The following is an 18,973-nucleotide window of genomic DNA, read 5'->3' as shown; positions in this document are numbered from 1 at the left end:
CTCTCCTCTCTTGTAGTTGTGCATCACCATGATCTTGCGTGTGCGTAGGAATTTTTTGAAATTACAATGTTCCCCAACAGTGGCATCCGAGCCTAGGTTTTATGCGTTGATGTTGTGCATGAGTAGAACACAAGTGAGTTGTGGGCGATATAAGTCATACTGCTTACCAGCATGTCATACTTTGGTTCGGCGGTATTGTTGGATGAAGCGGCCCGGACCGACATTATGCGCACGCTTACGCGAGACTGGTTCTACCGACGTGCTTTGCACACAGGTGGCTGGCGGGTGTCAGTTTCTCCAACTTTAGTTGAACCGAGTGTGGCTACGCCCGGTCCTTGCGAAGGTTAAAACAGCACCAATTTGACAAACTATCGTTGTGGTTTTTGATGCGTAGGTAAGATTAGTTCATGCTAAGCCCGTAGCAGCCACGTAAAACTTGCAACAAACAAAGTAGAGGACGTCTAACTTGTTTTTGCAGGGCATGTTGTGATGTGATATGGTCAAGGCATGATGCTAAATTTTATTGTATGAGATTATCATGTTTTGTAACCAAGTTATCAACAACTGGCAGGAGCCATATGGTTGTCGCTTTCTTGTATGCAATGCAATCTCCCTATAATGCTTTACTTTATCACTAAGCGGTAGCGATAGCCGTAGAAGCATAAGATTGGCGAGACGACAACGATACTACGATGGTGATCAAGATGTCGCGCCGGTGACAATGGTGATCATGACGGTGCTTCGGAGATCGAGATCATAAGCACAAGATGATGATGGCCATATCATATCACTTATATTGATTGCATGTGATGTTTATCTTTTATGCATCTTATCTTGCTTTGATTGACGGTAGCATTATAAGATGATCTCTCACTAAATTTCAAGATAAAAGTGTTCTCCCTGAGTATGCACCGTTGCCAAAGTTCGCCGTGCCCAGACACCACGTGATGATCGGGTGTGATAAGCTCTACGTCCATCTACAACGGGTGCAAGCCAGTTTTGCACACGCAGAATACTCAGGTTAAACTTGACGAGCCTAGCATATGCAGATATGGCCTCGGAACACTGAGACCGAAAGGTCGAGCCTGAATCATATAGTAGATATGATCAACATATTGATGTTCACCATTGAAAGCTACTCCATTTCACGTGATGATCGGTTATGGTTTAGTTGATTTGGATCACATGATCACTTAGAAGATTAGAGGGATGTCTTTCTAAGTGGGAGTTCTTAAGTAATATGATTAATTGAAGTTAAATTTATCATGAACTTAGTCCTGGTAGTATTAGCATATCTATGTTGTAGATCAATAGCTTGCGTTTAGCTCCCCTGTTTTATTTTTGATATGTTCCTAGAGAAAACCAAGTTGAAAGATTTTAGTAGCAATGATGCAGATTGGATCCGTGATCTGAGGTTTATCCTCATTGCTGCACAGAAGAATTATGTCCTTGATGCACCGCTAGGTGACAGGCCTATTGCAGGCGCAGATGCAGACGTTATGAACGTTTGGCTAGCTCAATATGATGACTACTTGATAGTTTAGTGCACCATGCTTAACGGCTTAGAATCGGGACTTCAAAGATGTTTTGAACATCATGGACCATATGAGATTTTCCAGGAGTTGAAATTAAGATTTCAAGCAAATACCCGAGTTGAGAGATATGAAGTCTCCAACATGTTCTATGGCTAAAAGATGGAGGAGAATAGCTCAAGCAGTGAGCATGTGCTTAGATTGTCTGGGTACTACAATCGCTTGAATCAAGTGGGAGTTAATCTTCCAGATAAAATAGTGATTGACAGAATTCTCTAGTCACCATCACCAAGTTAGTAGAACTTCATGATGAACTATAATATGCAAGGGATAACGAAAATGATTCCCAAGCTCTTCGTGATGTTGAAATCGACGGAGGTAGAAATCAAGAAAGAGCATCAAGTGTTGATGGTTAACAAGATCACTAGTTTCAAGAAAAAGGGAAAATGGAAGAAGGGGAACTTCAAGAAGAATGGCAAGCAAGTTGCTGCTCAAGTGAAGAAGCCCAAGTCTGGACCTAAGCCTGAGACTCATTGCTTCTACTGCAAAGGGACTAGTCACTGGAAGCGGAACTACCCCAAGAATTTGGTGGATAAGAAAGGATGGCAAAGTGAAAAAACGTATATTTGATATACATATTATTGATGTGTACTTTACTGGTGTTTATAGCAACCCCTCAGTATTTGATACTGGTTTAGTTGCTAAGATTAGTAACTCGAAATGGGAGTTGTAGAATAAATAGAGACTAGTTAAGGGTGAAGTGACGATGTGTGTTGGAGTAGTTCCAAGATTGATATGATCATCATCGCACACTCCCTATACTTTCAGGATTAATATTGAACCTAAATAAGTGTTATTTGGTGTTTGCATTGAGCATGAATATGATTTGATCATGTTTATTGCAATACGGTTATTCATTTAAATTAGAGAATAATTGTTGTTCTGTTTACATGAATAAAAACCTTCTATGGTCATACACACCAACGAAAATGGTTTGTTGGATCTTGATCGTATTGATACACATATTCATAATATTGAAGCCAAAAGATGCAAAGTTAATAATGATAGTGCAACTTATTTGTGGCACTGCCATTTAGGTCATATTGGTGTAAAGCGCATGAAGAAACTCCATGATGATGGGATTTTGGAATCACTTGATTATGAATCACTTGATGCTTGCGAACCATGCCTTATGGGCAAGATGACTAAAAACTCCGTTCTCCAGAACAATGGAGCGAGCAACTGACTTATTGGAAATAATACATACTGATGTATGCGATCCGATGAGTGTTGAAGCTCATGGCGGGTATCGTTATTTTCTGACCTTCACAGATGATTTGAGCAAATATGAGTATATCTACTTGATGAAACATAAGTCTGAAACATTTGAAAAGTTCAAAGAATGTCAGAGTGAAGTGGAAAATCATCGTGACAAGAAAATAAGGTTTCTACGATCTGATCACGGAGACAAATATTTGAGTTACGAGTTTGGTCTTCAATTAAAACAATGTGGAATAGTTTCACAAATTCGTGCCATCTGGAACACCACAGCATAATGGTGTGTCCGAATGTCATAACTGTACTTTATTGGATATAGTACAATCTATGATGTTTCTTACCGATTTACCACTATCGTTTTGGGGTCATGCATTAGAGATAGTTGCATTCACGTTAAAAAGGGGCACCATCTAAGTCCGTTGAGACGACACAATATGAACTGTGGTTTGGAAAGAAAGCAAAGTTGTCGTTTCTTAAAGTTTGGGGTTGCGATGCTTATAAGAAAAAGTTTCATCATGATAAGCTCAAACCCAAATCAGAGAAATGTGTCTTCATAGGATACCCAAAGGAGACAGTTGGGTACACCTTCTATCACAGATCCGAAGGCAAGGCATTCGTTGCTGAGAATGGATACTTTCTAGAGAAGGAGTTTCTCTCGAAAGAAGTGAGTGGGAGGAAAGTAGAACTTGATAAGGTAATTGTACCTTCTCCCTTATTGGAAAGTAGTTCATGACAGAAATCTGTTCCTGTGACTACTACACCAATTAGTGAGGAAGCTAATGATGATGATCATGTAACTTCAGATCAAGTTACTACCAAATCTCGTAGGTAAACCAGAGTGAGATCCGCACCAGAGTGGTACGGTAATCCTTTTCTGGAAGTCATGTTACAAGACCATGACGAACTTGCGAACTATGAGGAAGCGATGATGAGCCCAGATTCCGCGAAATGGTTTGAGGCCATGAAATCTGAGATGAGATCCATGTATGAGAACAAAGTATGGACTTTGATTGACTTGCCAAATGATTGGTGAGCCATTGAGATTAAATGGATCTTCAAGAGGAAGACGGACGCTGATAGTAGTGTTACTATCTACAAAGCTAGAATTGTCGCAAAAGGTTTTTGACAAGTTCAAGGTGTTGACTACGATGAAAGTTTCTCACGCGTATCTATGCTTAAGTCTGTCTGAATCATGTTAGCAATTGCCGCATTTTATGAAATCTGGCAAATGGATAAACAAAACTGCATTCCTTAATGGAGTTATTAAAGAAGAGTTGTATATGATGCAACCAGAAGGTTTTGTTGATCCTAAAGGTGTTGACAAAATGTGCAAGCTCCAGCGATCCATCTATGGACTGGTGCAAGCATCTCAGAGTTGGTTGATAGTCAGAAATCGGCAGACAGTGATAATTGGTTGATAGTCATAACCCGGCGGCATAGAGTCGCCTGGGGTTATGAAGCCCGAGACGTTATGAAGCCCAAGACGTCAAGCCCATGAAGAGAAGTCAAAATAGTTTAAGTCTTAATCCTAGTTGGACTCTACATGTAACCCGCCCCTTCAACATATATAAGGAGGGGCAGGGCATCCCAAGAGAAAAACATCTTAAGGGTTAGGCATAACTGGGAGAGCCGGTTTACAGCGACTCCCTCGTGATGATAATGAGACCTAGCCACAAATAGCATGTAGGGTTTTTACCGGATGATGTTTCCCGGGGCCCGAAGCTGTCTAAATCCTTGTCTTGTGTTGCGTCTCTCGATTCCGCTCAACCCCTCTCAAGCTACCACATAGATGTGTTGGCCTCACGACTAAGTCCTCACACTAGGTCATCTGTCGTGACAATTCCACGACAGTTGGTGCCCACCGTGGGGCCTGCGCACGGTGGTGTTGAGTTCTTGAAGGGAGCTCTTCAAGGATCAAGAAGCTCACGATTTGTTGAATAAAGAGGAACTGGTTTGGAAGGATCTATATCGTCTCCATAGCAAGCGGCCGGAACGACGTACAAGATTTGAGATGAAAGAAATTTAGGGTTATGTTTTTTACAAGCCGCCAAAAATATCATGGCGATCTACCGAGACCGAGACAAAGTATTGTTTGAGCTGTCGTGGCCTCAGATGGAGTATGGTGGTTAGTCCATGATGAAAATACGAGAGCTTTCGGATCATGAGTCGCCCACTCAGTTGCAATATCCGGATGAAGGAAAAATCATCAGGGAACAAAATCAATTCTGAGACGCTCAAGTACAGACACGACCCGACGTTGCGGCGAGTCACGAAGAGATTTAATCGCTGCTACTATTCATCTGAGGGAATCCCATGTATGTACATACCAAAGAAAAAGTACTAGATTAGTTGTACTACTTAAGCTAGTACCCTGCCATGTGAAATTCATCATTAACTATTCTTTTTGGGAAGAGGGCCAGTACTACTTGAGTAGTTTTTACTAGATCAGATATGTTTTGCCCTTAATTACTACATCCATCCGAGTTGGAAGAGATCGAGTACTACTGGCGGAGAGCAAGTTTCAAAGAAAAGAAAAATATGTGAGAAGGGAGGGCCACGACTCGGAAGCAGATTCTCCACGGGATTAAATTCCTCTGTTGACTCGTTCTGTTGACCCGTCGGACTACACCCCGAGCAGCAGCAATAGCGCCTCTATTACAAGCCATCACTACCATATCTCGCTTCAGCTCTGTTGACCCGCCGGGCTACACTGCAGGTTGTTGTTGTCGCGCGCCCTGCAGCCTTGAACCGTGTGAAGCCCCGAGTCCGATGCGCTAGGTGTCTTCAAGTTATTCGTTGTCGTTGCCATGTCATTTGCTTGCGTGTCGCATCTTGCCATGTCATCATGTGCATTGCATCATCATGTTTTCAAAACTTGCATTCTTCCGGGATCCTCCGGTTCCGTCCGTTGTCCGTTCTGAGCCCAGACACACTTGCACGCGCCCGCGGCATATCCAAAATATTATTTTGTAAGTGGCTAGAAAATGTTCTCAGAATGGGATGAAAGTTGGCGTGCGGTATTGTTTTGTTGTTAGTAGGCCGCCTGTCAAGTTTCAACGCATTCGGAGTTCGTTTGATGCCCCAACGAATAAATATAGCGGCAATAATAGTCAGTCATACGTCGGACTTTCGTTACCGTTGAGTCTGGATCGTCACCCAACATCCCTAAAATGTTTTCGTTTATTTGTTGGGTCGCCCACCGTAATTATCTCGAGCATTCAATCTAAATCGGAGGGTCATTCTAGTCCCTCCCTATATTCCTTTTGCTATATAAGAAACCAGCCCTAAATTCTAGGGGAGTTGTCCCTGCCGCCCCCGCACTCATCTCCCACCTCAGGATCCCTCCCGATTCTTCTCCAGTCGACCAGATCACTGCAGCCATCCACCTGCCCAAATCCCCTCGCAGCGCCGCCACCCCCCCCCCCACCACCTAACTACACTCAGTTTTCCGTGCCCGGCTAATGAAGAGCGTAGCTCCTCCCTGCCCCGATCTGGATCGAGAGGAGCACCGAGCCGCAAGCCCCAGCGCTGATCCGTCCCAGCCTCTCCTTGCAGAGACCTCCTAGGGAGTCTGCCATGGCATCCAGGGAGGTTCAAGCATCAGCAGCCGCGGTTTCGCGCCGGATCCGCCTCGGGAACGGAAGGATTCATCGTCCTCTACCCCATGACCTCCTCCAGGGACCCCTCGCGCCCTTCTACTTCCCCGATGTCTCTCTCTCATCTCTCATTCCCCTGTTCTTCTCTCATTTCTCTCTGTTCTCTCTTTCTTCAGGCACAGTAGCTGTCGTGGGAGCCGTCGCGTCATCCGGCCACCACTCCGGTGACCCCGGCCACCGTCAGTCTCTTCCCCGTCGAAGGTCGCCGACATCGCTCTGGTCCAGCGTGACCAATGCGACCACTTCCATCGCCCAAGTCCCTCGCCTCACGCCAAGTTTCTGTCGTCGGTCCTGCTTCTTCATCGTCTGCATGCGTTGACCGCGTCTGCGCCCTATCAGCCCGGGGCCCCACCTCCTCCCGCGTCCGCAGCCTGCCTCCTCTCTACTTGCCCGCGTGGGCCTCTCCAGCTGCAGCCCAGCCTCCCCTCCAGCATGCCTCTACCACCAACCGGCCCAAGGCCCACCGTGAGCAGCACCCCCAGCTCCTCCAGTTTTGGCCCGTTTCATTTTTTTCTGCCTGGCGAATTTATCTATTTGTCCGGAGACTGCATTTTTACAGTTTGGACCCTAAACTTCGTGCATTTAATAACCCACAAACTATGCATCATGTGTAAAAACTTTATATATGAAAAATGCTTAGAATTGCATCTAGATTCATAATATCCAACTTTCATGCATGTTTAAAATGTTTAAACTGTTGTTTGCATTAATTTGCTCAAATGCCATGCTAAAATGATTTAATTCATAACTAAATAACCGCAGCTCCTTTTTAAATAAACTTTATATGTAAATGGGGTGGAAAAATGTCTAGTTTAACATGGTGCACTCTTCTTGCCTGTTTAACAACTCTAAAATTATGTTTAGGGCAGAACAATAGCTAATTCGAATTTTGCATATGAGGTTTTTCTGGACTTGTTGTTTGTTGTTCCGGCCTCATTTAAACTTGCCTAGATAGGTAGTTTTCATATGCTTCACCCTTTGCCATGTTTTAAAAACATTTAAGATTGTTGAGTAAATAAACGGGAGAGAACTAAATAACTAACGTGGTGTTTCGTCAATATGCAACGGAGTTGCATATTGAGCTCCACTTAATTTGTAGTATTGTTTGTGCTCTTTGCCATACCATGCTTCATTAAACCGGACATGCATCATACTTGCTTGTGCATCATGCCATGCTTATGTGATGGTTTTGTACTATGTTGCTTGTTTCTTTCTGGGTTGCTTCTCTTGTTAGCTTCGTTTTCATTCCGGAACTATGAGGATCCGTTCGACTACGTCCTTTTGTCTTCTTCATGGACTCGTTCTTCTTCCTTGCGGGATCTCAGGCAAGATGACCATACCCTTGAAATCACTTCTATCTTTGCTTGCTAGTTGTTCGCTCTATCTCCATGCCGCACTACCTACCACTTGCTTTATCATGCCTCCCATATTGCCATTTCAAGCCTCTAACCCGATTTCCTAGCAAACCGTTGTTTCGTTATGTTACCGCTTTTGCTCAGCCCCTCTTATAGCATTGTTAGTTGCAGGTGAAGATGAAGTTTGTTCCATGTTGGAACATGGATATGTTGGGATATCACAATATCTCTTATTTAATTAATGCATCTATATACTTGGTAAAGGGTGGAAGGCTTGGCCTTATGCCTGGTGTTTTATTCCACTCTTGCCGCCCAAGTTTCCTTCATACCTGTGTTATGTTCCTTGATTTTGCGTTCCTTACGCGGTTGGGTGTTATGGGGACCCCTTGACAGTTCGCTTTAAATAAAACTCCTCCAGCAAGGCCCAACCTTTATTTTACCATTTGCCTCACCACCACCTATTTTTCCCTTGGGAGTCGCGCTCCCGAGGGTCATCTTTATTTTAACACCCCCCCCGGGCCAATGCACCTCTAAGTGTTGGTCCGAACCGAGCCGCCTGCAGGGCCACCTCGGGGAAACTCGAGGTCTGGTTTCACTCATAGCTTGTCTCATCTGGTGTTGCCCTGAGAACGAGATATGTGCAGCTCCTATCTGGATGTCGGCGCATCGGGCGGCTTTGCTGGTCTTGTTTTACCATTGTAGAAATGTCTTGTAACCGGGATTCCGAGTCTGATCGGGTCTTCCTGGGAGAAGGAATATCCTTCGTTGACCATGAGAGCTTGTGATGGGCTAAGTTGGGACACCCCTGCTAGGTTTGAACTTTTGAAAGGCGTGCCCGCGGTTATGGGCAGATGGGAATTTGTTAATATCCGGTTGTAAATAATTTGACACTTAACTTATCTAAAATACATCAACCGTGTGGGTAGCCGTGATGGTATCTTCTTGGCAAAGTCCGGGAAGTGAACACGGTTCGTGTATTATGCTTGAACGTAAGTAGTTTCAGGATCACTTCTTGATCACATCTAGTTCACGACCGTTGCGTTGCTTCTCTTCTCGCTCTTATTTGCCTAAGTTAGCCACCGTAAATGCTTAGTGCTTGCTGCATCTCCACATCACTACCTTCTCCTACCCATAAGCTTAAATAGTCTTGATCTTGCGGGTGTGAGATTGCTAAGTCCTCGTGGCTCACAGATACTTCCAAACAGTTGCAGGTGCCGATGATACCAGTGCAGGTGACGCAACCCAGCTCAGGTGGGAGCTCGATGAAGATCGTGTTCGTTGTGTTGTTTCGTTTCCTGTTGATCGGTAGTGGTGCCCAGTTGGGATGATCGGGGATCTAGCATTTGGGGTTGTCTTATTTTATTTTGGTTCCGTAGTCGGGCCTTGATTGTATTCTGGATGATGTATGTTTAACTTGTATTGTGTGAAGTGGCGATTATAAGCCAACTCTTTATCCCTTTCTATTCAGTACATGGGATTGTGTGAAGATTACCCCTCTTGTGACAAACCTACCATGCGGCTATGCCTCTAAGTCGTGCCCCGACACGTGGGAGATATAGCCGCATTGTGGGTGTTACAAACCGGCCCCGCCTCTGAACCGCCGAGCACACCTCTGAGTCACCACCGTGCACGCCTCCGCTGGTCGATCCGCCCCGGCTATTCTGAGCCGTCATCCGCCGCGGCCGTTCTGAGTCGCCCCAGATTCACTCTGCCTTTACAAGCCATTGTTCGTCTCTGCCTCAAAATCACGGACCCGCCATTGAGCCGCCCTCGCCCGGTGCGGTCTCGAGCCGTCACCAATATGTTGATCCGCCACCTGCTGCTCTGATTCTGCCAAAATTAGCATGGTCTCGAGCCCAGCCTCGCGTCGCCTCCGTCAGTGAGTCGGCCTACCGAACTGCATCTCTCACCTGTCGCGTTGAACCGGCCATGGCTGCGCCTCTCCGATACGCCGCTGTCGCGGATGCACCTTCATCGACCCGCCCTGCAACCCGCCGGGCGCCGAGTCATCACCATCTCATCCTTACAATGAGTTGTCGCGGCCTGACCTAGAGCCGCTACCACGAGCCGCCGGCCGCTGGGACTGGCCCTGAGCCACCTTGCTGCTCACCTCCACCTCAACTGAGGCCTCGCGAGTCGCACCTGCTCCGGAGCTACTCCTTTGAGCCGATACTACCACCTCCACTGTGAGTGAGCTGCCCCCTGCTCCGTTGACTCACTGGGACTCGCCCGGCGGTTCGTACGTCTGCATCCTCGATTCCACTGACGCCGCCTCGACATCCTTCTGCTGAGCCGTTTCATGATAAACCGTCGTGGCCCGATGGCGTTAAACCGTAGCGACCTCTGCTTACTTCAAATCGCCGCCTACAAGCCGCCTTACCACACCGCTCTGAGCCGCCACTGTTGGCGAGTCACCACGCCTTAGTGGCTGCACCTGCGCCACCACGCTTCAAGCCGGTCCGGCCTCGCGGCCGTTTCAACCGTGGCATCGAGCCTCCACTCTGCGCCCTACTGTTGTTTTCCTTAAATCTGCCATGGTCAGGCACCATTAAGCCGGCTGCTGCCTCCAGGATGCCGCTTCTCCTTTGCCTACAAACTGGCCCTCCCTTTGCTTTGCGCCGCTGCTGCATCACATGCGCCCTGTGCCGGCTTGCACCACTGCACGTCCCGTCCGTGCAATTCGTGCCAAGCCTGTTAGGGCATCTCCAGCCGTTCGGCCCCCCAGGGTGCCTAAATAGAGCGGCCTGGGGGCGTGCCGGCGCTAGTTCGGCCCCTGGGGACGACCTAGCTCCCAGTCATGCCCCCAAGCGCCGGCCCCAGGATGCGGGAAATTTGAACTAGGTCGTTCCCGCTGACAAAAGACGCCACAAAATCCGGCGATCGGATGTAGTCTGGCATTACAAAAAACAGAGCGCCGCACGCCGCAAGTTCGCGTGCGCAATGAATCATTCGGCGGGGTCGGCTCCAGGTGTTGGCGGAGTCGGCGTGCGCGGGCTCGGCGGTGTCGGAGCTGCTTCGGTGCTGGGCTGTGTCGGCGCGGCTTCGGTACTGCTGGGCGGTGATGTAGAGGCGTCGTTCGGGCTTGGCGTCCGTGTGGCCGTGGGCGCGGGAGCTGGCATCGTCGGCATCGTCGGTGTTGCCGTCTGCATCTGGTTCAGGATGAGTCCGCGCTCCGCCATGTACCACGCCCTGAGCTGCTCGTCGTTGCTCTGGAGCATGTCCGCCCCGCCCATCAAAAAAGCCATGTCGGTGTTCCTCTTCTTCGCGGCGACGTTCGTCCGGAGCAGGTCGACGTTGGTCCGGAGCAGGTCGAGCTTGATGGCGATGTTCGTCATCAGCGACAACCACCGCGCCTCGGTCTTCTCTTCACGTAGGACGACCCCGGCCTGGGCGTCGGCGAGGCAATGCTCGATGGACTCCTGCACTCGCGCGGTTGCCGCGTCGATGTTTTTCCCCTTCTTTCTCAATTTGTGGCTGTCCGACCGCCCCTCTGACGCGCCCGGAGTCATCGCGTACGGCTTGTATGTCTCCTTGGCCTTGTCGAGGGTACGTTGGACTTCCGCCCACTTCTCGCACTTGTCAATGCGCTTGTAGACGTGGAGGAACTTGAAGTCGGCCTTGATGCGCTCCCAGTACGTCTCGAAGCTCTGGTTCGTGCCGGTGGTCGGGTCGAGGCAGACAACTTTCCATGCTTTGGCGATGCATTCCTCTTCCTTGGACGTCCACTTGATGCGCGGTTCACCTGGCCTAGCCGCCCGCTTCTTCTTCTGGCGCCCCTTGGTCGGATCAGGACCCAGCTCCTCCTCCTCCTCGTCCTCGTCCTCCTCCTCCTCCTCAGGTTCCTGCGCTTCGTACGCATCCTTGCCGTAGACGTAGCCGAGCTCGGCCTCCATGTCTCCGCTGAGATCCACTACCTCGTCCTGGGTGGCGAACCCGGGAGACGCGGCGGCTGCGGTCGATCCTGTCGTGATGATGTCATCCATGTCGGCTCCTGTGTCATCGGTGCCGCCGATGTGCGAGAAGGGCAGCGGTCCACGATGGAGATGGGGCGTCGGTGTGGACGCGTAGGCGGGCGGCGAGTAGTTGTATGGAGGGTACTGCACGCCGACGAAGGCGGGCGAGGGTGTGCGCGTCGTGGGGTGGCCATGGGGGAAGGTCACGTTTGGGTTGAACCCACCGTGCGCGTCGCCGTCGGCGTAGCCGGGCGACGACGATCCCCATGGAGATCCGATGCCTTGTTGTCCCCAGGGCGCGTACTGGGTGTGGCTGACGACGGGTGGATTCATCATCCCCGCGTGGTCGACCGATGAGGAGGACGCCGCCGCGCGGGCCGCATTGTCTTGGGCCTTCTTGGCGATGGCCCTGTTCCGCCGGTCGGCGGTGACTGCGTCGCGTCACTGAACTTCCACCGTCCAATCGGCGTCCGACATGCCCGGTGGCTTCAATGGCGGCGACCTCGGCTTCCTCTGCTTCGGCTGGGCCACGGTGCTAGTCGTGGTTGCCGCCACGCGCGGCATGGCGTACTTCTTCGGCGGCATGACGGCGACTGGAAGGCGAGCGGGAGGGGGTTTGGCAGGAGAAAGTGAAGGAATGGCAGGAGGAAGGCGAGCGAGCGGGAGGGATGCGAGAGGAAAGCATCAAGAAACGGCGGGAAAAGGCCCTCGGGTCGCCGCCAGGGCGGACCCACGTGCCTTTTTCGCTTGTGCCGGCTCCCCAAGCGCCCCCAAGGGTGCCGGGTTCGGCCTAGGTTCGCCGGCACCAGTTTTGGCCCAAGCCGGCGAAAAACGGGCTTCTGGGGGCGCGGCTGGGCCGTTTTTTGGCGCCGGCGCGGCAAAAATGCCTGTGGAGGGCCTGTTGGGGACGCGGCTGGAGATGCTCTTAGTCTGCCGCTGTAACTCACTGACTCTTCTAAACCATCGTCGTTGTTGACTCGTCTTTTACCATGACGAGGGCACCGGTTTGTTTCCCGATAGGATTCTATGACGTGGTGACCTTAGGGGATTACCAACTTCCCATCCAGTTGTCTAAAGATAAGAACAAAGAGTACCAAGGAGATGCTTGATCCATGCCCTGGGCGGAACCCGGATTTTTAAGTCGCCTCGCCAACGCGCCGCTTTGAGACGCCCCTGAGCAGACTCGCCTGCCACAGACTCATCCAACCTCTGCGAATCGCTGTTCGGCTCCGCTGTCAGAACCGCCACCCCCGTCGGAGTGGCTGTGCCTTCAAATCTAAGACATGACGAGCCGTCAAGCTACTCATGTCTGTGCGGTGTTACAAGTTACCAAGGGTCAGGTCCTGAGGCACCAAGATTTGATGCGCTACTCGAGAGACATGACTCATTTTAAAAACTGGATGGATGCGTGGTTATCATTTGGTCAAGTTGTCGTACAGTCACTTCATTCGGCAAATACATCAGGTGATATCCGTCCAGACTATTTTAAATAGCACATATTAACTTTTTCTTTTGAGAACAATTACTCTGGTCTGTGATATTTTTTCGCAGGACTATTATTCATTACAAAGGTGTCGCATAAGGGGCGCGCGCCAGCATCGCTTTTGCACTAGCGCTTGTCCGTGCAGTGCTGCTAGATGGATACATACGTGAATCGCCGCCCCCGCTACATCAACACAACATGATTGACTCGCCCGTCTGCACCGGCTTACAACGTGATGGCCGGCCCGTCTGTCTGTTCCCGCGGCCGACTCCATCGTGGTTGATTTCAGCTTCACCGTGGTGATGGTCAACTCCGCGGTGGATATTTTCTGGCCTAACATATCAGGTGAAATCCATCTAGTATATTTTTGTATTATATATTGCTTTCTTTAAAAGAGCAATTACTCCGGCTTGCAAAGTTATATAATGCAGGACCCTAAACCGCCATATTGGTGCAAATTTAAAGGCCATGAGAAAATGTCCGGCTTAAAAAGAAGGATTCCGGTTTAAAATCCGGTTCAAGGGAAAGTTGTCTCCCACAAAGCTTTGAAGCTCTCAATATCTGCTTTAATAATTTCCGGTTCAAAAGAATAATCTCTCGCAATTTCAAGTTCTCAGTAAAAATTAAAGGGACCAAAGAGAGTATGTGGCAAAAGCACAGCTCAAACATAGGTGCCCCTTGAGCACAGCTCACAATAATCACTTGGGGGCTTGGTCGTATTCGAACCATAGCTACATCTCTTGATCGGCGTAAGGCCACCAGGGAAATCACTTGGGGGCTTGGTCGTATTCGAACCATAGCTACACCTCTTGATCGGTGTAAGGCCAAAAGGAAATCACTTGGGGGACAAAGAGAGTGTTGCAAAAGCACAACTCAAACATAGGCACCCACTGAGCACAGTTTAAAATATTGCTCGGGGGCTCTTTACTTCTCAAAGAACAAAGAGTCTACACCGTTGTAATAGGCTATCAAGCCAGGCTTGGAAGCCAGGTGTATTCACCTAAAACCCCGAGTTATCCTGCCTTTTTAAGTAAGCCACTCCGTCCAGGTAATCCTGGTATGACCCGCCGTACGTTTGGCAAGTCAATCTTATACAGACCCTCAACTTGAAAAAGTTAAAACGACGATTGGTTAATGTGAGGTCCATCTTAAAAGGCTTTGTAAAATGGTTTAACTCAGTGGCCTGGTAGCCCATGAAAAGCCTCGATTTTGGGCCTGGCAGCCCATGAAAAGCCTCGCGTCTTCCCATGCTTTTATTCGACAAATTTTCTTTTTTTGAGGTTTACAACACTTTATGATAAACCAGTGTTTATTAACCCGGCCTGATTTCGACTACAAGTCGCCAGTATGATATAAGGATACTTCGGTGTTTATTAACCCGGCCTGGCTTGGGACTATAAGTCGCCATTATATATTTGGATTGCGCCATTTGAATCAAGGGCTCATAAATCATTGGATTATATTATTCAAATCTTCAAATAGCCAACATGGCTGGATTTTATTATGGTTATCAATAACCAGTATTATGATTAAGGTTTTCAAAGTCGCTTTAGCGTAATGGCTATTATATTATCAATGGATACGATTTATTCTACAATTGAAGGAATAGTCCCGAGTCGCTGCAGGCTTACGACCTGGCACATGGAGGCAACATTATTCAAATTAAGATTACATCAAATATGCAAGTCCCATGTCACTGCCAGCATGCACCATGGCACTTGGGGACTAATGCAAAGTCATTTTTACTGGCCTTATTGAAGACCTGACTCATCAAATCATAATTAGCCATCCCTTGGGGACTACCAATTGCTCCTATCAAAGATTTAAGGTACACAAGTTTTAATCCATTATATTAAAGGATCCACTGCTCAGTTGGTAAAGAACAAAGCTCTTAACCTTGTGGACGTGGGTTCAAGCCCCATGATGGGGGTTACATCATATGATGTTATTTTCAGTGAAGAATATATAAAGTCCCAGCTCAATATTATCTTACTGAGCCGGCCATTGGGGGCTACACGTTGCTGCTCAAGTTTACAGGTTCATATTTACAAAGTCCCTGCTCATTATTGCATAATGACCCGGCCCTTACGGGCTACACTTGAAGGAAATATGCCCTAGAGGCAATAATAAAGTTATTATTTATTTCCTTATATCATGATAAATTTTTATTATTCATGCTAGAATTGTATTAACCGGAAACATAATACTTGTGTGAATACATAGACAAACAAAGTGTCACTAGTATGCCTCTACTTGACTAGCTCGTTAATCGAAGATGGTTATGTTTCCTAACCATGGACATGAGTTGTCATTTGATTAACGGGATCACATCATTAGGAGAATGATGTGATTGACATGACCCATTCCATTAGCTTAGCACCGATCGTTTAGTATGTTGCTATTGCTTTCTTCATGACTTATACATGTTCCTATGACTATGAGATTATGCAACTCCCATTTACCAGAGGAACACTTTGTGTGCTACCAAATGTCACAACATAACTGGGTGATTATAAAGGTGCTCTATAGGTGTCTCCAAAGGTACATGTTGGGTTGGCGTATTTTGAGATTAGGATTTGTCACTCCGATTGTCAGAGAGGTATCTCTGGGCCCTCTCGGTAATACACATCACTTAAGCCTTGCAAGCAATGCAACTAATAAGTTAGTTGCAAGATGATGTATTACGGAACGAGTAAAGAGACTTGCCGGTAACGAGATTGAACTAGGTATTGAGATACCGACGATCGAATCTCGGGCAAGTAACATACCGATGACAAACGGAACAACGTATGTTGTTATGTAGTCTGACCGATAAAGATCTTCGAAGAATATGTAGGAGCCAATATGAGCATCCAGGTTCCGCTATTGGTTATTGACCGGAGACGTGTCTCGGTCATGTCTACATTGTTCTTGAACCCGTAGGGTCCGCACGCTTAACGTCACGATGACAGTTTCATTATGAGTTTATATATTTGATGTACCGAAGGTTGTTCGGAATCCCGGATGTGATCACGGAATTGACGAGGAGTCTCAAAATGGTCGAGACATAAAGATCGGTATATTGGATGACTATATTTGGACACCGAAAAGGTTCCGGGTAAGATTGGGACAATACCGGATCACCGGGAGGTTATCGGAACCCCCCGGGAGGTATATGGGCCTTATTGGGCCTTAGTGGAAAGGAGGGGAAAGGAGCAAGGGAGCCCCCCCCCAAGCCCAATCCGAATTGGGAAGGGGGCCGGCCCCCCCTTTCCTTCCTCCCTCCTTCCTCTTCCTTCCCTCTCGTACTCCTAATAGGAAAAAGGGGTGTCTTACTCCCGGTGGGAGTTGGACTCCCCCCCCCCTTGGGCGCGCCACCCTCCTTGGTCGGCCCCCTCCTCCACTCCTTTATATACGGGGGCAAGGGGCACCCAGATACACAATAATGGATCATTGATCTCTTAGCCGTGTGCGGTGCCCCCCTCCACCATAATCCTTGATAATATTGTAGCGGTGCTTAGGCGAAGCCCTGCAATGGTAGAACATCAAGATCGTCACCACGCCGTCGTGCTCACGGAACTCATCCCCGACACTTTGCTGGATCGGAGTCCGGGGATCGTCATCGAGCTGAACGTGTGCAAAAACTCGAAGGTGCCGTAGTTTAGGTGCTTGATCGGTCGGGCCGTGAAGACGTACGACTACATCAACCGCGTTGTTATAACGATTCCGCTTCCGGTCTACGAGGGTACATAGACAACACTCTCCTCTCTCGTTCCTGTGCATCACCATGATCTTGCGTGTGCGTAGGAATTTTTTGAAATTACAATGTTCCCCAACAGTGGCATCCGAGCCTAGGTTTTATGCGTTGATGTTGTGCATGAGTAGAACACAAGTGAGTTGTGGGCGATATAAGTCATACTGCTTACCAGCATGTCATACTTTGGTTCGGCGGTATTGTTGGATGAAGCGGCCCGGACCGACATTACGCGTACGCTTACGCGAGACTGGTTCTACCGACGTGCTTTGCACACAGGTGGCTGGCGGGTGTCAGTTTCTCCAACTTTAGTTGAACCGAGTGTGGCTACGCCCGGTCCTTGCGAAGGTTAAAACAGCACCAATTTGACAAACTATCATTGTGGTTTTTGATGCGTAGGTAAGATTAGTTCATGCTAAGCCCGTAGCAGCCACGTAAAACTTGCAACAAACAAAGTAGAGGACGTCTAACTTGTTTTTGCAGGGCATGTTGTGATGTGATATGGTCAAGGCATGATGCTAAATTTTATTGTATGAGATTATCATGTTTTGTAACCAAGTTATCGGCAACTGGCAGGAGCCATATGGTTGTCGCTTTCTTGTATGCAATGCAATCTCCCTATAATGCTTTACTTTATCACTAAGCGGTAGCAATAGTCGTAGAAGCATAAGATTGGCGAGACGACAACGATACTACGATGGTGATCAAGATGTCGCACCGGTGACAATGGTGATCATGACGGTGCTTCAGAGATCAAGATCATAAGCACAAGATGATGATGGCCATATCATATCACTTATATTGATTGCATGTGATGTTTATCTTTTATGCATCTTATCTTGCTTTGATTGACGGTAGCATTATAAGATGATCTCTCACTAAATTTCAAGATAAAAGTGTTCTCCCTGAGTATGCACCGTTGCCAAAGTTCGCCGTGCCCAGACACCACGTGATGATCGGGTGTGATAAGCTCTACGTCCATCTACAACGGGTGCAAGCCAGTTTTGCACACGCAGAATACTCAGGTTAAACTTGACGAGCCTAGCATATGCAGATATGGCCTCGGAACACTCAGACCGAAAGGTCGAGCGTGAATCATATAGTAGATATGATCAACATATTGATGTTCACCATTGAAAGCTACTCCATTTCACGTGATGATCGGTTATGGTTTAGTTGATTTGGATCACGTGATCACTTAGAAGATTAGAGGGATGTCTTTCTAAGTGGGAGTTCTTAAGTAATATGATTAATTGAACTTAAATTTATCATGAACTTAGTCCTGGTAGTATTAGCATATCTATGTTGTAGATCAATAGCTTGCGTTTAGCTCCCCTGTTTTATTTTTGATATGTTCCTAGAGAAAACCAAGTTGAAAGATTTTAGTAGCAATGATGCGGATTGGATCCGTGATCTGAGGTTTATCCTCATTGCTGCACAGAAGAATTATGTCCTTGATGCACCGCTAGGTGACAGGCCTATTGCAGGCGCAGATGCAGACGTTATGAACGTTTGGCTAGCTCAATATGATGACTACTTGATAGTTTAGTGCACCATGCTTAACGGCTTAGAATCGGGACTTCAAAGACGTTTTGAACGTCATGGACCATATGAGATTTTCCAGGAGTTGAAATTAAGATTTCAAGCAAATACCCGAGTTGAGAGATATGAAGTCTCCAACATGTTCTATGGCTAAAAGATGGAGGAGAATAGCTCAAGAAGTGAGCATGTGCTTAGATTGTCTGGGTACTACAATCGCTTGAATCAAGTGGGAGTTAATCTTCCAGATAAAATAGTGATTGACAGAATTCTCTAGTCACCATCACCAAGTTAGTAGAACTTCATGATGAACTATAATATGCAAGGGATAACGAAAATGATTCCCAAGCTCTTCGTGATGTTGAAATCGACGGAGTTAGAAATCAAGAAAGAGCATCAAGTGTTGATGGTTAACAAGATCACTAGTTTCAAGAAAAAGGGAAA

Source organism: Triticum aestivum, chromosome 6A (genome assembly GCF_018294505.1).
Source record: "Triticum aestivum cultivar Chinese Spring chromosome 6A, IWGSC CS RefSeq v2.1, whole genome shotgun sequence".
NCBI classification, from domain to species: Eukaryota; Viridiplantae; Streptophyta; class Magnoliopsida; order Poales; family Poaceae; genus Triticum; species Triticum aestivum.
This window is presented reverse-complemented; position numbering follows the sequence as displayed.